Source organism: Rhipicephalus sanguineus, chromosome 11 (assembly GCF_013339695.2).
Source record: "Rhipicephalus sanguineus isolate Rsan-2018 chromosome 11, BIME_Rsan_1.4, whole genome shotgun sequence".
In the NCBI taxonomy this organism is placed as follows: domain Eukaryota; kingdom Metazoa; phylum Arthropoda; class Arachnida; order Ixodida; family Ixodidae; genus Rhipicephalus; species Rhipicephalus sanguineus.
The window spans coordinates 114,728,728-114,755,550 of record NC_051186.1 but is presented as its reverse complement, the minus strand read 5'-3'; the positions used below and the strand labels follow the sequence as shown (position 1 = coordinate 114,755,550).

Sequence of the window (26,823 nt, the reverse complement as noted above, 5' to 3'; positions counted from 1 at the left end):
GCCTCCTTCCCCCTCTAGAGCGGGGAGCGCTGGCGGTGTCACGACAAACGCCGCTCCCCCGCTCCCTCCCCTGCCTCCCGTGGATCCCATCACCTCAGCTGACATTCGCTCTCTCTGCAAGGAAGACTTCTCCCTCTACGAACTGGAACGGGTTCTCCTCAGAAAGCGCAAGCGCAGCGCCCCTGGAGCGGACAAAATCACACATCAGCTGTTGAGAAACCTGGATGCCTCCCAGCGCCCACTCTTGTTGGATGCATTCAACAGAGTTTTCTCCAGTGCTGTCCTCCCGGAAGAATGGCGTTCCGCGACTGTGATCCCTGTCCTCAAACAAGGCAAACCGGCGCGTTCGGTGACGTCATACAGGCCCATCTCCCTCACTTCTGTGGCGGGCAAAACTATGGAGGAGATGGCTCTTTGCCGGCTACAGTGGATCGCGGAGGTGCGCAACGCTTTCCCACCAGAGCAGTGTGGATTCCGGCCATATCGCGCGACCATCGACTGCATTGCTGCAGTCGTGAGCACCCTCGAGCAAGCCCTTCACGACGGAGAAATGGCCATCCTACTCGTCCTTGACATAAAGTCGGCGTTCGACTCGCTCCCCCACTCGTCTATCCTCAGTGCTGTGCGCGCGCTAGGAGTTGAGGGCAAACTCTTGAACTACGTTCAGGCCTTCCTCACTGACCGAAAGTTTACTGTGCGCGTGGGCGGGGCGACAAGCGTGCCGCGATCTGTCAGCTGTGGCGTCCCACAGGGCAGCGTCCTCAGCCCGTTTTTGTTTAATCTGGTGCTCGCGCCGCTCGTCAAGTGCCTAGCAGAAACGGCTGTGTTCCCTGTTCGCGCAGTGGTGTACGCTGATGACGTCGCATTGTATGTGCGTGGACCGACCCGAAAGTGCTCGGTGGTGCGCGCTTGCATGCAGGAGGCCCTCCAATGTGTGGCCGCCTTCGTGAGAAACATCGGCCTCACGATTTCGGCGCCGAAAACCGAGGCCCTCGTCGTCCACCCCCGTGCTGAAGCCCGACGACGTCTTCCGTGCCTTCAGCTGGATGGTGCACCAATAGTTTGGAGTAGCAACGTCCGCTACCTCGGTCTGACGATAGACAATAGCCTCCGATGGTTCCCGGCGGTGCGACGTGTACGCCAGACGACGCGTCGCGTGGAATCGGCCGTGCGCCAACTACTCGCAGGCGGCAACGGCTGCCCCGCTGCCTTCGCCTGCACCATCTACGAGGCGATGGCTCTGTCTGCCATCCACTACGCACTGCCGATCTGCAACCTCCAGGCGCCACAGTGGCGACTGATCGACCAGGACCACCGCCGCGTCATCCGCATGTGTCACGGAATGCCTCGTGGCTCTCGTGTGGCCGAGACCCTCGCGGAGGCTCGTGCGTGGCCTGCGTCACTCACGGCGGACCTGCGCGCATTGTGCCACTTGCAGCGTCTCCACCGAGCGCCTGATGCAGGTCCCCTCCTCTCGCGGTTACGTGCTGTGCCAAACTCACGTGTCGGCCAACTTATCGACGTGTACGACGGTGTTGTGGGTGACAATCCCGCACACCTTTCGCGCTGGCCACCCCCTCACCGTCGAGTGCCCCTTCGAGTGAACTTGCACCTGCCGGGCATTCGATCCAACCGCCACACCCCCCTCAGTGTCATTGCTCAGGAGGCCGCGGCGCGGATGTATGAGGACCTGACCGGGAGGACGCAAGTGTTCACCGATGGGTCCGTCCTGCAGGATCGCTCAGCCGCGGCCGCCTGCATAGCCCCTCAGCTCAGCTCGGAACGACAGTGCCGCTTGCGATACTGTGCATTCTCAACAACAGCTGAGCTAGTCGGGCTCCAGCTGGCTGCAGACCTCCTGCGCAACTCGCCGGCCGTCTCTAGCGCAGTAATCTTCTGCGACTCGAAGCCTGCCCTGCGCCAGCTCGCGAGGGAGGAACGAGGCCCCCTTCTTGCTCAGCGCGCCGCTCTCAGCCTGCTGGCCCTCCAGGAACGAGGCTGTGACGTGGTCCTTCAGTGGCTCCCTTCACACGTCGGCATCGCAGGCAACGAGGCTGCGGAAGAGCTCGCAAAACGAGCACACTCCGCCGAGACTTCGCTGACAGATTACGCCAGCTCGTTCGACTCGGCACGCAACAACCTTCGCCGGGAGCTGGTGCGCGAGCATCCGGACGCACGGGTCGCCGCCGGACACCGCCCTCCTCCCACCCCAGCCACTTGTTTCACTCGCCGCGAGCGGGCGCTTCTTCTTGCCCTGAGGACCGGTTCTGTGTGGCCCGCGGAACGCAGGCATCGTCTTCGCGGCGCCGCTGCACCGAACTGCACCGATTGCAGCGCCATCGAAACCCTGTGCCACCTATTGTTTGACTGCCCTTCTCTCAACACTGCGCGGAAGCGGCTCGTCATGAAGTACCGACTCGTCGGACTGCCTGTGCGACCCTACAGGTCTTGCTCCATCCCACCGGCCACGTGCACCGTCGCCGATCAGCCCTTGCGGCCCTACTCGCTTTTCTCGAGGATGCCGGCCTTGTCGAACGAATTTTCTAGCCGCTCACCACGGTGACTCGGACGCCCGTTCTCCTGCCCCGCCCCCCTCACCTTTTTTTTCTTTTTTTTCCACTCATTCCTTTCTTTTTTTTTTACCATGCTCTTTTCACTCTCACTGTCCCTTCAATCCCCAGTCCCCCGTGAGTGTATCGGTTGAGGTGTCCTCACTTGAGAGACAGTTACGTGCACTCTACACCCAATTCTCATTTTCATTTCCTTCTTCCTTTTTCCTTCTTCCGGGGCGGCACGACGCGCTTTGCGTTTCCCTCTAGTCCGGCCGTGGTGTTCAATCACATTTTAACATGCCGCGAGATGGCGACCAAGTTCTACGTCCAATATGCGACGCTCTTCTGGCTATCACTCCTCGTTCTCTGATTAGGCTTTCACCGTTAACTACTACAGCTACCACGAGGGTTTGTTTAATCATTTAACATGGACGTTAGTCGTCGGCATCGAAATGTACCACCAATTTCAAAGTGGGTGCATCCACATTAAATGGTGGTATCTCTGGCAGACATCAATATGCATTGTGCAAACTCTCTTATATCAATGAACAGTAAACGTTCAGTTACTTCTATAAGAGCACGCTTCACTTTCGTGTTATTCCGATTCCTATGACGGAGGGATGAACCATTTTTAATGGAAATCAACACTTTTGTGGTTTCTGTGTGAGTCCCTTATTGACCAGATGACCTTGTTCCAAGGCAGTGGAAGTGTGCATCAAAGCTAGGGGAAGACGACGTCCTTCAACTAGACGAGAGAAATGTACCACTTCAAGCATGCCAGTGCTGTGTGTTTAAAGCATCGGAACGTCGCAAATACCGAGCGAAGAACGAATAGCATAATCTTGAACTCCAACACGCATTGCGGTGACGTCGAAGCACACTTTCCCCAGTCTGTCTCGTCATTTTCATTTTGGTAATACGGGGTCTTTCTTTTCATTGACGAAAAATATTCAGCGCTACATAGCCGATCCACCGCCTCCCAGGCCTTTTGGAGCGGATGTGTGCCCTGAGCGATATTGTATTGGCAGTGCTGGGCAGTATCGAAAATACATGTATCTTAGATACTATTTTAGATACACTCCGGGTATCTTGTATCTGTATCGCGATACGCCTCGCAAGACGTGTATCAGTATCTGTATTTCCGATACATTGAAGAATGTATCGTGTATCTTAAGATACAAGATACTGCGATCGCACCACCACCGTGCGAAACCATAAACGTTGGCTGAGCTCCGCTTCTCTAGCTGCCAATAAGTCACCAGAACAAAACTAAAGGCAGTGACATTGTTTTGTCTTTCCACCAAATTTTTCCAGCAAGGATAAGCGATGAGTTTGGAGCGTCCCTATTGGTTGAGCAGATTTACGTGGTGGCGCTCGCGTCGTCACGACAGACAAGCGCGCAGACGTCTACGCCCAGTCGAACTTTTTGTTTTATCGTTTTTTTTATTTTTAGTTGTGGTCAGTGCTATGACACTTGGCACTTAGCCACTGCCCTGTGCCGTGTATACTGCAGTGCGTGAGGCGCCTTTCGCACAAATTCTGATGCCGCTGTAGTGTCATTTTCGAAGGTTCTCTTGCTTAGTGCTTCGTTACGAACTCTGAAGAATGCAATAATTGTAGGTTGATTTGCGTCTCATGGCTTTCACACATGGGTGATTTGAAGGATCTCGTGGATGCAAGTTTGACTTACATGCAAATAAGATTCTAACAGCTACATGGACACCACCGGTACCGATGCTTGATCTAACAGAACAAGCATTCATCTACTCGTAACAGACGCTATCTTGGTGGACGTCTCTTTTTTATTAATATTCATAGTTTTTAAAAACATAATCTGATTATTGGCACAAGTTCCTTCTTAACTGTCCTCATTTTTCCACCCCATACGTTACTTATGTCGCTCTATATTTTTTTCGGTCTACTTACTGCAATATGCTCTTAACGTGCTGCCAAGGTATGCTCTCTGCTTTATCCTTACTTTGAACTGCCTGCGTCATTTCTGCTAATATTTACATACTTATGTTCCACTTCAATTCCCTGTTATGTAAAGGCGATCATGAGAGCAAATATCGAGCGCGCCTGGAGTATACAGTAACGAAAATTCTGCTTACTACTAAGCAACATAGAGAAATTGAGTCTGCATTATAATAACGTCAATTTTAGGAGCCATCCTAAATATGTTAGCAAAAGTATTCGTGAAACATTGTGATAACCAAATGCTCCGTTTTTATTATGGGGAACACGGTTCATTTTTTCTCATGAGAAAACGTTTTTCTGATGAGGAACCGCTCTTCTATTTTGCTTATATATATTTTTTTCCTTGTTTAGGCCTCCCTAATTTATTTTACTGTTACTAATCACCTGGTAATGGGAGCTATAAGAGGCAATAGTGTGAATAGCGGCGCTGCCCTTCGGTGCTTTGTACAACTGTACAGTACGTCTGAAACGTTTCTGCGCTGTACGTGTTCTTGGTGACGTACACCTGTCCGGTGATCTATTATTGCGAAAACCGTAATACTTTTTCGGGCAAGGTAGAACTCCACAACAGTATTTGCGCCATCGTGCGGAGGCTTCTCGTTGAAGTTCTTATGATTAGATGGTAACCTGCTTGCTGGTAGGCAAGCAGAGGAGCGATTCCCATCAATTACAAAAGCGACAAGCAAAAAGCGCTCTCTGCGAAGTGTATAAAGAGCTGCAATGTTAAGCAGCGAAAGCAACGCCGAGAAGTTGTTTTGGAATGACACTAATATACCTTGAGCAAGAAGAACAAAACTTTTGAGATACCAACAGATGTTTTATCCAAATGAAACCAAATTGATCGCAGTTAATAAATTTTCAAGCGAACAGTTTTGTGCATAGGCATTTAGTGCTACATTATATAGAAATATAATAACAAGCTTGAGAATGTATCGAAGTATCTTAAGGTACAGTTGGAATGTATTGTATCGGATACAATCACTGTTGTAGTATCTTGTACCTGTATCTCAATTATTTCTTGCCTGAGTATCGTGCATTGTATCGCGATACAATTTCAAAGTATCTTTGCCCAGCCCTGTGCAGTATTGGTGATGATAGTTGGTACAGACACAGAATTCCACCTTTCTTCGCCACAAATGCTACAAATGAGGACGATGTTCTTTTCATGTTTTTTCATGGTGCTATGACGACGGCGCCACGCATTTCGTGGAATATTCGCATATGAACTGCTTATTTTCGCACCACCATTCGAAAGGCTCTCTGACGGAGCGGACGAGCAGTTTATTTCCCTAACGAAGCGGTGCTTGAAGAGTGGAGCTTCTAGGTTCCTTGGGGACTTGTGTTGCTGCAGATGATTTCGAAGATATTGCTTTTCGCAAATAGAAAGGGTTTGGCTGACGTCCAGTGTTGGTTCCTGTATTTGGATCGTCGTTCTGTGGCAGAATCCGAGAAGGCAAACTGATTGCTGACAGCCACAATGTCGTCATTGTCTGCTCCTGGTGTGTCTCTGCTCAGACGTCTGTAGTGGTGTATAAGGTTCTTAGACCTAGCCCTTGCGTTTGTTCTCAGCCGTCGAACCAGTGGTATCGTGATTTAGGGTTAGCTCTTCAGCAGCACATTCTTGCCAGTCTCGATGATGCCTCACATGTCTTCAGGTGTAGGGGCGCCGACGGGCGATATCACGTTTCAGTGAGGTGGAATGGCAACTCCAGCTTCGAGAACGTTCAAGGTATGGTAATCTAGGCATGAATCTACCTACGCCAGTATGCCCGTTGACAGCGTTGTCGAATTGAACTTGAAGTCGATGACCGCGCCGTGTACGTCTATGAACTCCATGCTGAGGGTGACATCCCTCGAGCATTGTCATACGATTACGAACGTCGCCGGACAAGTCGGACTCTACATGCGAATTTCTGGCGTGCCGGTTTCGGAGGGCGTTATTAAGTTCCATCGAAATCAGACGGATTTACGGCTTCCTGAAATATACTTATTTTCCTCAGAAACGCTGTAAATTATCGAATGACGAGGGCTAAGCAAAGATGTTTTGCTGATGGTGGACGACGGTGCTCGACAACCTTCGGTACAGCGATGAAGAGCAACCAACTGGCTTTGTTTGCGGCTTTTGATTTGCAGGCAAGTTAAGTTACCCGAGCAAGTGCGGTGTCTGGTAAAAATGACTCTAAGTTCAGGAAGAAGGCCTTCACACAGTCTTGAAGAGAGAAATATAGGTGACGCAGCTCTCCGCAGCTGCCCCGCTTTTAGAAATTGGCGACCCATCCAAACGTTTCCGGCCAGCTTTCTGCGAGTTCGCACGACGATCCACGAAACGAGTGCTCCTGCATTAGGAATGTAGCAGAGAGCACCGCTACCTACAATGTGGCTGTGGTCGTATTGGGAGTGCGTCTGCACTGTGGCGGCACACATCCACCTGGTGACGTGTGGGATGCTTAGGCGTGGTGCTTTGATCTTCTTGGTATGGACTTGGTTCACGGCTTGAAGGGTCTGTCCGAAACATGAACATGCAAGCCGGAACACCGAAAGGCCACGTGGTTTTGACGGTAATGTTCCAATGAGTCGAACTTTAACATTTATTTATTACATGTTTGGCCTTGTGCTTAGCAAAACAAATATTGCAAATGCAAGACAATAACACTCGCAGTACCATAATAACGGTGAGCCTGGTCGTCAGTAATCGGTGATCTGATCACTGGTCATTTTTTGTATATGCGTGAGTGAAGATACCAGCGTTATCGTCGGTGCATCCGTGAGATGCAGAGTACTCTCAACTGGTCTTGTGCACGCCATCTTATTAGAACGTCCTGCAGAAAGCTTGATGCACGCTGCCTGCGCCTGGCGTTGGTGCACGCGTGACGGTTGTATGGAAATAAATTAACGACCGCGCACGACAATGTGCGCCAGACAGGCCGCTGTATAACTGAAGGCTTTAGTCTCCATAAGCGGCATTCGCCAACACGAACTCCCACTCATTTTGCAGAGCAAATCAAATTCCTCAAGTTACATTCTCTATATAATCAGAGTGGTGTACTGTAGAGGAGCAGTGACGATACCGCCCGAGAGTTATACAAGCATTTCTATTCGGTTACATACATAACAGTGCATCGGTGTTTCTACAATTGCCTTATAGAGCCCAGATCACTATTCTTTAGACTCTGTTTAGTCAATGTGCCCTCTTGACCGATAGTGGTGTGGTATTTCACCCACGTTGCCTACCGCCGCATATTCTTGTCATTAGTATAATAAATTGTTCCGGTCTTCTCTCATCTGTATTGTGTACCATTTTTGGGTCTCCAACGTTCTTATAGAAGTCATTGGGTCATTCGATCATGATGCAGATGCAATGAGTTCTACGGTGAACGTTGGCCACTCTTTTATTATGTTGTACGATTGGAGTTATACGTAAACGGCCAGATACAAGGAATCATGCATTGTTAATTGCTTCCTAATTTGCTCTCATGTAGTGAGTACAGTCTGCACTCTATACGAGGTAGACATTATATTGTGGCATCAAAGATGACAATGGCTGAATTAGGATGTAACACTTACCCAAGGTGGAATACCACCGGCACCTCCAGGACTTGAGGGGGACCCAGGCTGAAAAAAGTATTGCGTAGCAATTACGTCAAACAAGAACAAATAATTCACACCAGCGCATAACACCACGAAAATGTTTATTTTTACAAAACTTACTTAAGAAATAACAGTAGTAATTCTATAGTTGATAACAATCTGTAAGAGTTACCTTCCTTGGGCGGTTTATAACTACCTCTCCACTAGCGGTCAGAAAACTGTTTGCTGTTTAAGTGAAATGAATGTTAACATGATTGCATACAAGTAATCTTTTGTAAGCGGCCATTTTTGTTCAAGGCGACCCGCCGTCGTCGTAGTTACTCCATTGTATTCCACCCTCTTTGCTTCACGTAAGCGACAACCCCGACAATGAATGCCGCCAATAGGACTATGTACTAAGACTACCCCTTCACCGTCAAGGCTACTAGCTTCGCGTACTAACACTGCTAGGTTTAAATGCATATATATAGCCCATAAGTAGACAGTACTATTTCGCCCTGGCATTGCTCAATTGCAGAGTATTGAACATGTCATTGCAAGGTCACAGGTTCGGCCACTTTAATTTCTACACATTTACATCATAACCACTAGAAATAACATCCCCTGCACTATATACGATTTTCTTGTTTGTTAGTTCGTGATAATGTGTCTAGCAAACAAAAACGAGCCCTTCAAATTCTCCTTTATTTTTGTTCAGCAAGGAACAAATCAGTAGAACAAATCAACCTTGCGAGCCAAGCTTGAAATAAAGAATGCAAGCTGCTAATAATATATGGGGTCTCGTTTGCAAATGGCATAGTCTGGTTCCACGTAATCAAGACACTCAAGAGCTTGAACGGATGCGATGAGAGCTAGTAGGTTCATAAGGCATAGTTTCTTTGGGGGACTTCCCAAAAGCGTGGTAAGCGCGAAACCTGTTTGAAGAACTGGGGACCATGACGACGACAATGAATAGTTACTCTAACACAGATAGCAAAACAAAAATTGTTGAAACTAGACTTCGCAGTAGCAGGTAGCGCCGTTACTTGATAGTGGTGATGAATATGGAGGATAAGACCCGCTTATTGAAGCGTGCTCATACCAAATGGACTAAAGATAAGCTAAACACCGTCTCTGCTGAAAGTTAGCGAGAGCTTTGCGCATTTATCATCCGGAACATATGAGCCATGGCTGCCGAATTCGAGTGGGAAGCAACAGCCATGGAAGGAACGCTGGCACAACTGATTCGGCAATAGAATATTGCAAAAACACTGTATCTTATCATGTCTTCTATGGAAGCGTGTGGCACGACCTTGAAGCCCTGCTGGAGCTCAAGTCAACGGTCAGGAGAGAGACCAGCAAGTAGCAGGCGCCTCTGACTTTGACATTACCGTCTGTGGCGATGTCATCCGAGGCGAAATGAAGGAGCTCACACGCGAGGCAGAACATGAGCCACGGCCCGTGAGTCGCATCCCAACGTAATCAGGGTTTGTCAGATAATCCGCGGCACACCTTAATGCAGCAGTTGCGAAGGCGGCTCTTTACCTGCCCACAGGACGCAGCACATCTCACCTGCTTGAACCGACAGCTCTCTACCTACATCCAGAATGTACCATACTTCAATTTGTGGCGGAAAACCCTTGGTAACGTGACCTGAAGTGGCACCATCATCGCACGCTGTTGTGTTTTCCCTGTGGAGAAGTGGGTCACCTGTATACGTTCCGAGCGTATCGTCAAGCCTAATCAGAGGGTACCTTGAATGCACCATCAATCTCTGCTGGCAACCGAAGAGCAGGACTAAAGAATATTTGTCCACGAGTCACGCCCCATCGCCTCCGCTAACATCAACTACGGTCACATCACTCATGGACTAAGGATCACTGAGCCCACGCGGATCGATAAGATTTCCTAGGCGTCGTTCCCTTCCACAAGCTCGCACCCAAAAAGCGAAAGCAACCGACCTACGAAGGCGATATCGCTTGCATCCTCACATACTAAGATTCTCCATTGCAGTTCCAAGGTAACGACAACACAGTTTAGCTAAGAGATACGGGAACATAAATATGACTTCTGATTTGCTGTTGGAAATAGACGCTTTCCAGCTGAATACCACTGTCTAAACTAGCGCTGAGCATTTCATAGAAGCTGTTAAATAGCGAATAGAAACACATTTGTGCCGCAATGGAGTAGATCCTAGATGGGCACGGCAGGTAGTTACATTATTACGCCCTTTGGAGAATGCAATCCAAGGACTGAGATAAGAGGCATTGCTTACTTTCTCTACTTTTTTGTAGGGTCTAGATTTTCAAGGAAATATATAACAGTAAGATATTTGTTACCAACAGTCGGCACCGTAGGTAACCTACGTAGGCCCAGAGTGCAAATCTCGACAGAATACTCTATGCCTCTGGAGTTTATCGTAGAAGCGTCGCCTTATTGCACCGCGCGTTATTGGTGATAAAACAGTGTCACTGAAATGGTCTTGTAGAGAACCATTAGAGTAATTATGTTGTGCCATTACGAGATTCATTAGGTTGTGTCGAACAAAGAAACACGAGCCATAGATCTATCGCCCTCATTCACATTGTCGAGAAATGCATTTTACAACTGTCAAGGTAGAAATGCTGAAAGAACTGGACTATTTCTGAGCAAATGTGCTTGCGTCTCTCGGGATGTTGTTCACTTGACGAATGAATACGCGGACTTATTTGTATTTACACATCAGCTCCACCATATCGCCTTCCGAGAGGCAGCGCCTACTGAAGGTGCCGCTCACATAGCACACCATTGGTGAATGCGCTAATATCATGCTCTCGTCGCAGGGAGGGCTATGCTGAAAAGGTTTCGTTTCTTATTCGGTTATTCAAATCCCATTTCATCGGGTTTTTTTTCTCTAACCTTGCAGAGTACGAAATATAGTTTTAGATGCGAAGCAGCTTATGGCGAAGTTGAATCTGGTGTGCGGCGTGACTACCCTCACTGCGCATGCGCAAACCCTGTCCACACAACCCCTCTCCACTCCTCCTCTCCACTCCCATTCCCCCTGCTCTTTTAGATAAAAGGCTCGCGTTACGTCATACACACGCTCAGTCACCCCGCCGGTTGCGTTGGTGTCATGAGTTTCAACGTCAACGTCGGCACTAGTTGCAGTAATACCTTAACGCCTGCCGAGATCGCGGAGCAGCGGGTGCAGCAGCGGAAGGCTCGACGCGCCGAAGCGCAATGTAAACGTCGGCAAGCTGACCCCGAGCTCCAGGCTAGTGATGCCCAGCGCAAACGGCAAAGTCGGCGGGAAAGTGCTACGGATGAAGCGCGGCCTCGACATGCCGAAACGCAACGGCTGCGTCGGCAAGCATACCCCGCCATATGCAGCGCCGACGTCGAAGTCAAGCTTCAGCGTCGAGCCAACACGTCGGCTGCGGACAGAGACGCGAGTCGAACGCCCGTGCAGAACGCCTCGCTAGACAACATCAGCGCCTGGGTTTCGACGGTGACGACGCCCGGTTCCAGCGCGAATTCCTGTGCCAGAGCTTCGGGCACAGCTGCAACGTGTGTGACCGATTTGGTTCGGTAACAACCTGACCGAGGTCAACAGCATGCGCGAAGAACGCCCGCGGAACGCGATCGTGCAAGTGGTCCGGCCTCGCATCGCCTCGTGGTTCCATTTAGCAGGAGGTGGTGTAATTTTATATGCTGCTCATTGGATGTCGTCTTTTGATCAATTCTTCTCTTTCTTGTCAGCTCCTAATGGTTACAGTTGCCCATTACCCATTGTAGCCTGAAAGATAGGTTTTCGCAATAAAACAGTCCAGGTGAAAGTAACACTTTCGCCTCTCATCTTTCTTGTACTGCCTTTTTGCACTACATGCTGTAGGGACACGGGAACAAGATTCCGTTCGAGTGTCTTCTGTTCCATTTTCTGTTCCCGTCTTTTGTCTATGTGATTATGGTATGTGCATGTAATTGATTCGATTCAGTAAATCATAAATTGGTAATGCCGACGTCTTCGTTTTGACTTGTGCTGAACGTTCGACCTTCACTGTATTCCTGGTAGATGTAACGTAATACTTTTCTTTTACATGAAAGATCGCATATTTTGTATTGGGATAAAACACTTAACCGAATTGCACCTAGGGTACAGCAGGGGCGTAGCCAGAAATTTTTTTCGGGGGGGGGGGGGGTTCAACCATACTTTATGTATGTTCGTGCGTGCGTTTGTATGAGTGCGTGTATATATACGCAAGCAAATCTGAAAAAATTCGGGGGGGGGGTTGAACTCCCCCCAACCTCCCCCCTTGGATACGCCCCTGGGTTACAGTGTCAAGGCATTGGAGTATGGAAGGCTCACAAAGAGGATAGCATGGTACTCACGAAATGAATACACACATGCACATAACATCTGCTGTTGATAATAATTAGGGTACTTTTAAAGGAACAGTAGCATTTGTAGAGCCCCTGTATTGTAGGCAAGGCACACTGCATGTGCAAATTATGTTGAGCTGCAAACTGCCAGACACAAAAGGGTTTGTCATGTACAAGACAGCAATGCCCAAGTTTTTATTGATAATGCCAATTAATAATTCCCTAGTGCTCTTTGGACGGTATCGTAGCACTGTGAGGTTAATTTCTAAGTGCCATCAGCCCTGTAAGCCATCATGCAAATTCTACATTAACCCTCTCATATGGCTGAACAATCACTTTCATGTCCCAGCTCTAATCTGTGCACCACGCAGAAAAGGCTTTGAAGCCTGGTTTCTTAATTTATTGGAGCTTCTTACCGATTCCCTCTGCTGACGGTTCTTTAGCTAGTCAAAATCCCAAGAAAAGTAACAGCAAGTGGCTTTGGTTATCAATTCGGCGAATTCATATAGCATGGTAAGCTGCTAAGGCCTGGTCGCTTGTTGGATAGTACAACACAGATGAGGCGCAAGAGAGGCAAAATTCCCGAGTGCGTATGTTCGGCCCTTGTATCTTTATTGTTGCAGAATTCAGTATCTAATATAGCAAAGCAGCGTACATTGTGGTCTTGAACCGTTTGAGCCCCATCTCGATGGTGAAAACATTGCCTTTAAGACGTGTTGTAGCTGTAACAACTACCACAAATAATTTACGTATTGCTCCAACAGCTCGTTGTATTCTTCTGACAATAAAGGAAATGGGCAGATGCCTCCATGATGGCTTATGGATAGGCTTGAAGAGTCTTGAGCTGTCGACGACCAGTTATCCAGCCCGCCACCGCATGCTATAACGCTGAAAGACTTATTTAAGTACACTGACATTGCTATTCGAAAAAAATGCCGAAAAGCCCCGCGACGAAATCACCGAGGCAAAGACAAGGAGAACGAAATTGCGTGGACTGCACTTAAGTTGGTTTGTAAAACTAGAAAAATCTTGTTTTCATGCTGTAGATGACATTCACGATTCAGCACGGTGCGCTGAACTATCCATGACAACCTTTAACTAGATAAGCGAGATCGTTTACTACTCTCACACGGTAAAGTTATCCCACATCACTGAAGCAAATGTGCTTGTTACCCTTGATGGAACAAGCGCGTGTCTAAATACGTTTACACATATAGATAAGAAACTGTCCGTGTAATTTATCGCCCTCGTGCCTCACAGAGAGCGCTTGAAATAATGTAACGAATATAGTGCTGTCAGGTTCACTTTATTCAGGTTCACTTTATTCAGGTTCACTTTATTCAGAGAATCAGCATACACAATAAACATCATTGTTCAAAGCATTCGTGCGGAAATATTTTGGAGCATCGTGATGCTGGATATATACTGAAGTCGGCCGACCAGTGCCAAATATTTCTGCAAGAGAAGTCCTGTGGATTTGGCCTACGGACTTAAATGTAGGTGGTAGAGTGTTTCGTCATCCTTACAGCGTTGAATAACTAGCCAACGAAGTGGGCATCGAATGCGAGTCAGTCACTGTTGTGAAGGCCATCTTTTTGGGTAGCTAAGTGACTGCGGCAGTTATCACTGTTAGTAATTGTCATAGGCATCACTACGATACCGTGCATGCATTTTCTTATTTTCGCTAGTACACTAATCTAAGCAGCGGCTTTCTGCAGCTTACGCGACGAACAGTCAAGCGCCTAATGTTATATTGCATAGCAAGTGCTGGGGCTTTTCAAATGTACATGTGTCAGTTATTTAGCTAAATGTATTTTTCGCATCCTGTGTTTATGGAACGAGAAAGCACATGAACAAAACTCTTGTAGAATGTTTCACTGTCACGCAGAATGATTGTGTCTGATTGCTAGTGTAACGTTAGTTTGTGTTGTTTGCATTAGTTGCGTCAACGATGCCGATGTCGGTTTAATGATCTCGCATTTAAACCACCAACATCTGTTCTGGACGTTCCTGGGGAGATGTAAAGTGTCTCGGCCGCGTACCCGTATACCGCGGCCTATGGTATACGGCTATATGCTACACGTATCTGGAGGAAAGGGTTTTACAACGTACGCGACAGGATTTTCACATTATTTATGTCATCACCAGACAGTCATATTCGTCAAACCCTCTTACCCCCGCATGCCAACATTCGTCTACACCAAGTTTAGGACGCGATCTTGTGAGCACCCAGAGGTTGGCGGCTAGATAGGCAGATATATAGACACGTTGATAGAAACGCTCGATGTGCCTTGGTTTCGCTAGGAAATGCATCGTATTTAGAAGGATTTGAAATTGTGGAGAACACACTTCACGTTTTGAAATGCTAGGCGGCAAATAAGTAGGACATGAATATGTCTTGTTTCTCCTCGTAATAATAAACATGTCATAGTGAAAGTAATAAAAGCAGTGTTGTCAATGCGTATTGTTTCTGTATAAGCTAAATTTATACATTATGTTGATGAGTGAGAACTAAATGGCCAAATGAAGCTACACGATGATGACAAAAGAAAATGAGCCTGCACTGACGCAATTATTAAAATATTACTGGTGCGAACGTCATTAATATGTAATAATTATTCAATTCTTACGCCAATTTTAAATTTATCGATGCCGACTTAACGTACATGCTAAAATAGCAGCACCGGATGCTATTTGTGCTTGATTCATTTTAGGCGATCATTCCAAATGACCCTGTGAGTCTTTCTTAGCATGCATTGTGCAGAGAGCTTCGTTGTTTAATCATTTGCTTTGTTCACCCGAGTATATTCTTTTTAGATTCGTCTCACTGAGGGTGTTCTCTTGATCGATTATCACGCAATAACTTCTGCAGGCTGGTTAGGGCTTCTTCTTTTAATAATAATAATAATAATAATAATAATAATAATAATAATAATAATAATAATAATAATAATAATAATAATAATAATATTATTATTATTATTATTATTATTATTATTATTATTATTATTATTATAAACTGTCTGTATTGTATTGTTTATTTTTATTGTTTTTTTTTTGCGTGCACCAGCACGAAGACCTTACGGTTGTTCCTGGGCACGTTAAATAAATCATTGATTGATTATTATTAATAATAACAACAACACTAACAATATCTCCGGTTTTGCGAGCAAAAACCACAATATGATTATTAGGTACTCCATAATGGAAGGCTCACGAAATTTCGATAATGTGCTGTTCATTAACGTGTGCTCACATAACACAGTGCACAGATATCTAGCAGTTGGCCTCCATCAATATCTGACAGCCGCGGTATGCATCGAGTCCGCGACTTTCCTGTAGGTAGGCGACATGTGGCTGAGCGTATCCGCGTGCTACTGGAAAGGTCACTGGAGTACTGCAGCTGTTCCTGGCGTCTCACTTGTCTTTTTGCGTTGAAATGTTGCCACATAAGACCTTGAATCGGGTTTATCTACAAGGTTTCTGTCGCATTCCTTATCCGTAATTCATTCGCCTTTTATGACGGTACATATACGTAATTTGCCAGATGCAATGAGAGTCATACTTGTGATTACCAGTGTGCTTGTCGGCTATGGTTTAGTGAGTCTTTTTTCACTTTGTATCAGGTACACGTTATGTGGGAAATTCTTCAAACATGAAAGATTACACCGTTTGCCTTAGTATAAAAGACTTACTAGGGTAGCGAGTAGGGCGAGTTGGGAAAAACCATCATGGCCAGAACAAAGAATACAGCATGCCTGTTTCGCCCTTCACTGGCAAGTACCGTGTAATGTTTCGCTGGTCATCATGAATAAAAGACTCACCCTACTTGGACCTGCAACGGGACCTGCGGGGGTCAATGGCGGCGGAGACTGAAAAGAGTATGCCACGGTAATCTTGAGTGAGATATACACACATGCACATATTCTCTACGGCATATGTTAGCAGTAGTATTTACAAAGTTCCGGCAAGAGTTGGCTAGTCAGCAATATTCTACAAAAGACAACTTGCTGGAGCAAGTTATATCTTCCTGCAAACTTCATATAAGACAACGGTCCACCATTTACGCACAAAGTATGCAAACATTTCTAATACCTCTTAACACTTGATAATTGACACGATGGTGGTATTACCTCACGGTAAGTTGAATTTTTAAATTCGATGAGCCTGTCTGAGTGACATGCCCTTAATTTTCTAACTAATGGTGTCTGCCTTATCTGAATTGTGTTGTGTAGTTTATTTGATTTTGGTGATTTCACACATCTGATACGGTATTCGTAATATTTTGTGGACTGCAGTTCCTAGCCCTTGTTTTTTTTTTTTTAATTGTGATCACAGCGCAAAGTAAGACACGAGACACAGAGCAACGAAGACGAGCGCTGATTTCCAACTAAAATTTGCGCTGTGTCTTACTTTGCGCTGTGATCACAATTAAAAAAAAAATAGAATACCAACTAGCCCGTACCCAGACCTAGCCCTTGATTTTAAGCACGTGTTTTCAGACCCATTGAATAGGCAAATGTGACGTCCTTCTATATTCGGTCTAGCACAATGTTTTATATATACGCATGACGTTGCGAGAACGATGTCACTTCTCACCTGATATCAATTTTCATAAAATCTCGACTACATATCTGTGCGCATGGCGAAATAACAACTTATATTACTAAGCTGAAGTCATCCTGCTGTTATCATGAATTTTGGATTAGAGGTGTGCACGGGCTCCGGGTAGCCCGAAAGCCCGAGCCCGACCCGGCCCGCGGGCCGAGCTCGGGCGGTCCGACGTATTATCACCTCGGGCCCGGGCCGGGCTCGGGCTACTTGGAGTTTTATCGGGCCGGGCTCGCGCCCGGCGCAAAGCCCGACTCAAGCCCGAAATATAGAGAATGAACGGGAATTGTTTTCCAGCACGCATGCAGCGCCTTTTCCGCTACCGCCCTTTACCGCTTTTCCTTTCCATTCGCTACTTTAAACAAAAGGGGAGCAGGTAAAGCACTGCCTCTGTTGCACTCCGACAAACAGAGAAGTAACACCACCTGAGCTAGTGACGGCGACACGCGACTGTTCGCGTTAGATTTAAGGCCAAATCCCATATGAGTGAAAATGCACGCGACAGCGACGAGCGACCCGACGTAGATCGCCTTCCTGCAAGCTGACACAAAGCGCCGCACTTCGTTGAAGCCGGAATCGTTGGACTGCTCGCTGTTTTTGCGCGACAACTTGTAATCTTTGTAATAGAGACTGTACGTCGCGTGTCGTTTGATCATATTTGATATACTCAATAAAATGCCAAATTACCGGAAAACGATGTTTTGTTTTCGCAGCGAACCTTCGAAAAGCCGGGCCGGGCGGGCTCGCAGCCCTTTGCCGGCGTGCTCGGGCGGGCCTTCGACAAAGTCAGTGGGCCCGGGCCGGGCTCGGGCTCGGAAATACGGCCCGTGCACAGCTCTATTTTGGATGCCCAGTAGCAGAACACACTAGCTCCCCTTGATTCGACAGGCGAATATAGGTTGTAGATGCATGACTAAGAAATTTAATAGCTTATCTCTGGTATGAAAACGAATTAAATGGAGATATAAACGACGTTATTGTGCCGCTTTAGCAGTATGCTTTTCACAAGATCAAGGAAATTTACAGCATATCGGCTTGCACTGAAGATTCGGCGCGTCTGCACAGCGGCCTCACTTGTTACTGCATGACCAAATATTGCATTGCCGAAAGGACATTACACAAAAGAGGAACAAAGGTGGTATAGTATGAGAGGTCACTAGACGACACCGCTTCGCCAATGCGCCTCACGTTAGACGAAAGCGCTCGAGTAGCCGCCATTTATCCGCAGGCTGGCAGGAGGGGTACCGTGGGCCGATTTCTCGCTCCGACGTACTTGAAAGCATGTACCCGGCTTGCGTTGCGAGTATTCAAACAGCATTTTTTCATCTCTGACTTTAGAGAAAGAGTTACCGTCGATTAGACCGGACATATCGCACGGATTTAGGCTGCCAGCATGAATCCAGAAGTATTTGTGTACCATTTTAGTTTGCTCTATATATATATTGGTTCCGTGAACAGTCTCACAATCGGATCATTGTGAAACGAATTTTTATATTTTCAAGCTTATTACACCTCGTTCTTCTAATTACACTATTTAGAAAACCATTTACTAGAATGTACAATACAAGAAGTGTAGTTACCGTCTTCAGTACAACTGCTGGCGTATTAGCACACACACATACGTATATGCGTGCGTGCGTGCGTGCGTGTGTGTGTGTGTGTGTGTGTGTGTGCGTGTGCGTGCGTGTGTGTGTGTGTGTTACTAATATTTTCGATGGCAAACCTTGCGTTGAGAAATCGCTCGTCAATGCATGTTATTGAAAAATTAACTCAGTGCGAGCACAAGCTTGATCAAAAAGAAAACTTTGTGGCCGCTTTGTGGCAGAACCGCTCCGCCGTGCGCGATCTGTCTGCAGCGTGCGTACCAAGAGAAGTACTCTGTAGTCGCTGTGTGTTTCACACTGTTTCTCTTCGTTGTTGCTCAGAGTCACCGTGAGTGCTTCGGAATGAAAGGTGCGGAAGATTTCGTATGTCTTATTTACTTTCCAGCGCTTAAATGCACTTTCCTGGTGTATTTATTTTTAGTACAGTACAGCCTTGAAAGAGTCTTGACTTCCTAATAATAATTAATTGCACTCGTAGTTTAATTGCCAAAAATGTTTTCTTCCTTTTATCGTGCACATTTTCATTCAGTTTTAGGAAAGCCGAACAGCAATTAAACAACCGGCAACCGTGCAATAGGCTTTTATTGAAATATAGAGAATATATTAAGTGCGTCCATAAGCACCATGTTCCTCTCAATGACGTGAAAAGCAAATATTTTTTTTTACTCTGTATACACGCTGGTAGGTGCTTTCACACTGCAAAAAAAGATAAGAATACATGCGCGTCCCGTCTGATTGGTGCCACGTTTCAGTCTTCCCGATATTACCAGCACCGATTACAAAATTTTAAGCTCCATAGAGCCTCGTACGCTTACATTTGAGGGCGATGCTGGCAGACAGTCACTACAAGCTATTAAAAGCACAAACACAGTTTTCAAGCCAGAAAAATAGGTATAGTAACAGGCCCTCATAGCGCAGCGAAAACCGACGACGTGCGTCCTTCGGCCCACAAACCCTTCCCGAACCCAACTTCGGCCGCCAGTAACTCGAGTGGTTCAGGGACGCGCTCGCAGCGCTTCTTTGGCCATCTCTCCTATTTTACCAAAGTGTGAGATACGCACGCACAGGAGCGCTACAGCAACTGTGTTTCTGCCTTGCCTTTGATTTGGTGGCGCAATCTTATATAGAGCAAAGCAAGTTATCGTTGATATCGCATTCACCGTTTTCTGCACTCTGCATATGTCAGCAGAAATGACGCGGTTATAGCTACAAGTGCCGCAAATCAATGCCGCAGTCCACAGGCGCGTAGGCAGAATTTTTTTTTGGGGGGGGCGGGGGCACCTCCTTCATCTGTAGTGGAGGCTGAGCAGGCAGATGTGGTCGAGTGTCATTTTCTGCTCTGTATGATAAGGCAAAAAAAATATTTTGGGGAGGGGGGGAGGGGGCACGGCCCCGTTGTGCCTCCCCCTCTAGCTATGCCACATGCAGTTGGTGAAAAGAATATTGTAAGCAGCTACAAATAAAAAATGCCTATGTATACATCATTGCATTTGGGAACGTCTAAACAACGTTAACCTAACAGCGGACAGTCACCCAACCGAACACTACACATGGTGTGGCGTAGGCGCTGGTGCGTGGGCAATCATCTGCTTCTTTGAAAAGCAAGAAAAATTGCGTATCTTCTGGCAAAGGAGTGCGAATCATGTTGTTGGTGTAATGATATTTCCTGCTTTCTTTTTTTGTGTGGTGGCATGTATATATAACAGCCTACAAACAAGAAATCAAACGTTGATAGTGAGATTGTCCTGATCTATTCTCGTAATGTGCGGCCGGTTCGCATGATATGCCAAGGGGAACTTAATGCAGTACTTTCATTGAACATGAAACCTCATATCGTTTGCACTATAATCAAACACTTGCCTGACTTTCACCAGGAATGACATGTAGGTAAGTTGAGTGGGGAAATGCTTGATAGAAGACAGCACGACAAACAAGTATGAAGATTTAACGCAAGCAGATAGTCAAAGACAAATTTTTGCATTTAAAAGAGTCATTGCAGAGAAGCAGTCATACTGCGCATTTGTCAGTATTACAAAAACAAATCACATGCAAGAATAGGTCGCATTATTATGCAAATGTGATGTCCTAGAAATATTTACATGCTAATTGAAAAGAAAGCAAACATTGTTATTGATAATGCCGACGAATGGTTTCTCAGTTGACTATTGTTATTCTCAGTTGACTCAGTTATTTAGTGGACTAACCTTCGCCGAACCTGTAATTCAGTAATTGTGATTGGTTGATCTAACATACCTGATTATAATGTGGATGAGATGACAAATTTCTCCAAAACGTCAGTTTGTACGCTGTGTTTCTCTTGAACTTGAGAACTTGAGACCTTGTCATCGCCAATATTTGATTAGTGACAAATGTGACAACAATACTATGTATAATTAAGGACTAGGAGGAAAAGGCCCGGATAATGAAGAATGAGTTAGGTGTTTAGCTTGCAAATTGCGTCGGCCTTTGTAGCCTGCAGGTGTTAATAGGTACATATACCGAGCAATCAGCGTATTGCCTTCTTGTCTACAAGAGGCGGGATTTTAGCAAGTGGTTAAGTTCTGCGCATTGAGATGCACATCAGCCTTGCTAGTCACTGCCCCAGGTGGATCAGCACTTTTTCGCGGTTTCAGTATGAGCCCATATGATCTTAGTGCCTAAAGCCTTGTTCCAAGCCAACGAAAGTGTGGATCAAATCTCGTCGCGAAGACGACGTTGTCAAAGTAGAGAAGACAACGTGCGCACTTGTAGCATGCCTGTAGTGAGTCAATAAAGTGCTGGAACGTCACTAGTGCCGAGCAGCGAACAAATAGCGTAATCCTGAAATCGAACAGGCCGTGCGGCGATATTAGGGCTGTAGCGTCATCATCATCGCCATTCATCATCATCGTCATTTTTCAACCACCGCGCCGCGTCTCTCGCGCAGCTCATGCCTAGCGCTCGAGGCGCGAGCAGTTAGGAACGAGCTCACGCTCCTGGCTGTCAGGACGCCGGCAGCCGCTGTCGCTCTGCTTACAAGGGCCTTCTAATAAAGTGGCGAGACTTCGGCACGGCCACGTCGGCCGCCTTCACGTCTCTCTCTCGGTACAATTGGTGACCCGGCCTTCGACCACGCCCTTCGACAAGCGGCGCTGCCATGTTGCCGTCACTCTGCCCGCCAGTGAAGCCGTTCCACCCGGCTTAACCCCGAGCGTGGTTTATGCAGCTGGATGCCATTCTCGCACTGAATGGCATCACGGCACAGCCGATGATGCACGCCGTCCTGCTCCAAGCGCTGCCGGTTGAGCTACACCACCTTGCTGCCGCAACGACATCCAGCCCGCAGCCATATGACGACCTCTGCGCTGCGGTGCTGGCTCGCTACGGCGAGACGTACCGCCCGCTACCGGGGACCCGTGAGTTCTGGGTTTCCCCTCCGTCAACGCGAGCGGTACCACCCGGCCCGCAGCCCTCCCATGACCACGACCTACCTTCCCAGGCTACGACTCCTCCGACCTCACGTCAGGCCACCAGCGCATCGATTCCTGCGCCAGACCACCCGCCCGACGAGGTACAGGAAGTGCCTGCTGCCATCGGCCACTCCACTGAGAGCTCTGTCTTTTCGACAGCCTCGGCCCATGGTCCTTCAGACGTGCCGGCCATCTGCACATCTTCCCCGACCTTCCTGGCCCATGACACTTCTGCCACGTCAGGCTCCACGACGGCTACCTCGCCGCACGCCCTGGAGTCTGCCATAGACAGGGACATCGTCACACCCGCTATACGCCCCCCCAATTGCGGAGGCATCGCCAGCGATGATGTCCGACGAACCCATTTTTCCATCGACCTCGACACTGTGCGCATCTTGCCAGCAGCGACCAGCCTCGCCCTCGCAGTCTCACGCAGCCGAAGTCCCAGCCCCTAAGCACCGATGGCCGAACTTCCGAGATGCTGCGACTATGACTGATGCGCCTGAGGACGACGTGCCTGGTCAGCATACGCCAGAGCTGACCGCATATGCCACGCCAGCCACAGAGGCAGACATCCAGCATGCCGACTTGTGCACCAGCCCTCGTGAGCCGATCACCGTAGGGGCTTCCACAAGCACAGGTTCGTCGTCCAAACCTGCAGCAGAGACCACGCCTGCTCAGCTTCACCACAGGTTTCCTGCGGAGCCCTTGACGCAGGACACCATCCACCCGACAAGTGACCGCTACGCAAGCGCACTGGTCTCAACGGCAACGACGCCCAACCGCCACACATGTCTACCGCACGCAACTTTACGTCGACGAAGCCACCGCGCTCGACGCCAAACACAACAGAAGCTTCACACTCGCCTTTCAACGATACCACGCGGTGCAGTCATCGCCCTCAAGGGTATCTATGCGTTGCGGAGACATCCCTTCGTCCGTCGTCATGTGACCGATACGCACTTGCGTCGACGCGCCCCCCGTCATACGACCCAGTGGTCAACGCTGCGCCGACGACTGCAACGATATCTGCACCCGCCCTCAACTGCATCTGCGGGCACCTCTCTCAGCTGCGCTCACTCGCGACAACCGGTGCGCTACCGAAAGGCCCCATCAAGTCGCCGTGGGACCCACCTGGGTACGACCACAGCGTACTTTCGCCCGGTTCTTCGTCCGCTGCGCTTCTCCCAGAGCCGCCCGCCAGAGACTTAGCGGTTCCCGAAGGTCCTTGCACGTTCACGACCTGGACATCTCACGGACCCTCTTGTCTCGCGATAGCAAAATTCCTGTATATACGCCCCCATCGTTTTTTTTCTCATTTCGGCTTCATTTCTGCGGGGGGGAGTAATCTGTAGCGTCATCATCATCGCCATTCATCATCATCGTCATTTTTCAACCACCGCGCCGCGTCTCTCGCGCAGCTCATGCCTAGCGCTCGAGGCGCGAGCAGTTAGGAACGAGCTCACGCTCCTGGCTGTCAGGACGCCGGCAGCCGCTGTCGCTCTGCTTACAAGGGCCTTCTAATAAAGTGGCGAGACTTCGGCACGGCCACGTCGGCCGCCTTCACGTCTCCCTCTCGCTACAAGGGCACCATTTCCTCAGTCGGTGTTGTCATTTTTGTTTTGACAATACAAGATCTAGCGTTCCATTGACAAAAATATTCTGCGCTAGATAGGCGTTCCAATGCCTGCTCTATCTCAAGGAGCGGATATGCGTCCTGAGTGATTTCGCATGTGTGATGGTAATCGACACCGAAACACAGAGCTCCGCTTTCTTCGCCTCAAAGGCTACTGATGATGACGACTGACTTTTTCATGGCTCTATGATGTCTTCGCATGGCATTTCGTCGAGGGTTTGCTTATTAGCTGCTTATTTTTGCTCCAAAACTCGATAGGAACTCTGACGGAGTGGATGAGCGATATTTGGACGAGCAAGTGAAGCTTCTCGGTCACATGAATGACTTGTATTGCTGCAGAGGGTTTCGAAGCTCTTGCTTTTCGCAAGTGGATGGGGTATGGTTGACGTCGAGCGTTTGTTCCTCTATTGGGATCGTCGTTCTTGCTCTGGCGCAATCCGAGAAGGCAAACTCATTACTGACAGCCGCAACTTCGTCATTGTATATAACTGTCGTGTCTCTGCCCAGATATTTGTGTGGTGCGTGCGAAAACTTCTTCAGCACGGCTCTTCCGTTTCTTCCCTGCAATCGAAGCAATCGTAGCTCGATTAGGTGTTTAGCTTCGCAATTGCTGTTAATGAGCACATTTCCGTCACACTCGATAGCGCCTTCTATGACTTCAGGTGTTGGGGTGCCCACGGGAGATATGATGTTCAAGAATGAGGTGGAATGGCAACTTCAACTTCGAGAATACTTTAGGCACGGCAATCAAGGTACGAATATACGTATAACGCTGTGACCGTTGTCAGCCTTGTCTAATTGAATATTTATTCGATGACTGCGCCGTGTATATTATAAATTCCATGCTGAGGATGACATGCCTCGAGCAGTTTCATGCGATTACGAATCTCGCCGGACAAGTCAGCCTCCTCATGTTGATTATTGGTGTACCTAATTTAAGAGCCCGTTATTAGATTTCATCGAGCTCCGAAGGTTTTATGCACTTCCTGAGATGTGCATATTTTCTTCAACATCGCGGGCAATTAGCAAATGACGACAGCTAATCGAAGATATTTCCCTTATGGTGAATGGCGGTGCTAGACAACCTTCGGTACAGCGAGTAAGAGCAAGCAACTGGCTTTGTTTCCGGCTTTTGATTTACCGGCACGTTAAAATTACACGAGGAAGGCCTGGTAATGAGGTGGCTGGCAACAAGGACTCTCACTCCTACGACAAAGTCCTCATGCAGCCAAGGGAGAAATATATGCGACGCAGCACCTCGCCGCCATCCCACTTGTTGAAAATGGCTACCTAGTCTTACGTTTCCGGCCAGCTTTCTGCGATTTCGCACGACGATCCACGAAAAGGCGACTGCTGCATCACAAATGTTGCAGGCGACACAGATGCCGACGTCGAGACTGGTGTCGTATCGGGTATGCGTACACACTATCGCCGCAAAAACGTATCTAGTGCGTATCGGATGCTGCGGCGTGTTGCTTTTGTCATTTTCGTGGAATGTGCTTGGCTCAAGGCTTGAACGGGGTGTCCGAAACATGATCAGAGAAGAAGATGCGCGTGATGCCATGCGGCTCTGACAGTGATGATCCAATGAGTCGAACCTTAAGGTTTCTTTATTATTTGGTAGGCCTTGGGATCGATTCAAGATAACGACTAGCAGTGTCATAATAGCGACGAGACGGACGTCAGTCACTGGTGATCTCATCACTGGTCATCTTTTATATATGCGTGAGTGAAAATTCAAGCGTTGTTGGTGCTTCCATGAGTTCTTGATTACGCGAGTTGTTGCGCTATATTACTAGAGCGTCCTAAAGCAACTGTGACCCACGCTGGCGCAACCTACACCGGCCTTTGGTACACGTCTGACGCCCACATAGAAATAATGAAACGGCCACCCACGGTGATATTCAGCGGACAGGACGCTCTAATAATGAACGAATAATTTAGCAGAACTCGGTAAACTTTTCTTGATATGCTATTTATAATCAAACTAATGTACTGAAAAAGAGCAGTGACAATACCGCCCCAAAGTTATGCATGCATTTTTACTTGGTTATGTAACTGGCCTCAAGGATGGCTGTATAATATAAAACAATGGAACGCACGACGCATGGTTAAAATGGAAAAAGAAGTTTACATTTATTTATCATTAACTTTGCAACAACGCAAAACTCATAACTGAAGGTATCATACGCGCATTTGCTCAAATCGCACCGCTCAAACGCACAACCACTCTAATCACCCGCACTTCGCAGACTCTTCGTCATTCACTCGTCTCGGTCTGTCTCGTCATTCCCGTGTTTTTTCCTCTCGTTTTCTCGGCCACAGGTCCGAGCACACAAACGCACATGTTGACAAAAACACGCATACGGACAAATGGTTCCACGAAGTCGGAGGGTCTGGGCAGCCGGCGATGACCCAATTGCACGCATTCAAGTAAACTGGGTGCCAAACGCTGTGCCGGGCACGAAGGCGCACAGTATCGCGTTTCACGTCCTGTACCAGCCGCACTGGCGTTGTCTCGAGCAATTCAAAGCCGTGCTCATCATCTCGTATTCGAAATAGCTGAGCGCAGTAAAGTGGCGCTGCCTCCTTTATTCTGTCCCGGCGCCCCGCAGCGAAGGGAGGCTCGCCGATCTCAGCTGCCCATAAACAAGGAGGATGCCCCTTCAGACGGCCAGCGATCGCCCGCATGAAAGAACGCGCACAAAAAAGAAACAAAAACACTAACACAATGGGAGCATTCACGTACAAATGAATGTGACCTCGTCATCAACAGACACGTGGTTTTTCACCCATCCTGGCTACGGCTGCCTATATATAGGAAGTTGTTCCGGTCGTCTCTCGTATGTATTTTTTTTGCACTCGAGCGTTCTAATAGAGGTCTTGGGATGATGATTTTGCGGGAATGGGTTTTGCGGTGTTCGTTGAGCGCTGTTTTGTTTGTGCTTTATGATTGCAGCTATGCGTAACCGCTCAGATGCAATATACCATCCACTGCTAATTGCATAGTACTTTTCGCTCATGTTAAAGTGCGGTGTGCACAGCAAAGAGGTAGACAATATACA

At 47.8% G+C, this 26,823-nt stretch overlaps 1 protein-coding gene across 1 annotated transcript in view; it reads right to left on the bottom strand.

Annotated features, from left to right (window-relative positions):
- The window catches only part of LOC125756442 (uncharacterized), a gene marked incomplete in the record, with an annotated part of 397,333 nt that overhangs the window by 179,092 nt on the left and 191,418 nt on the right, over positions 1-26,823 (bottom strand).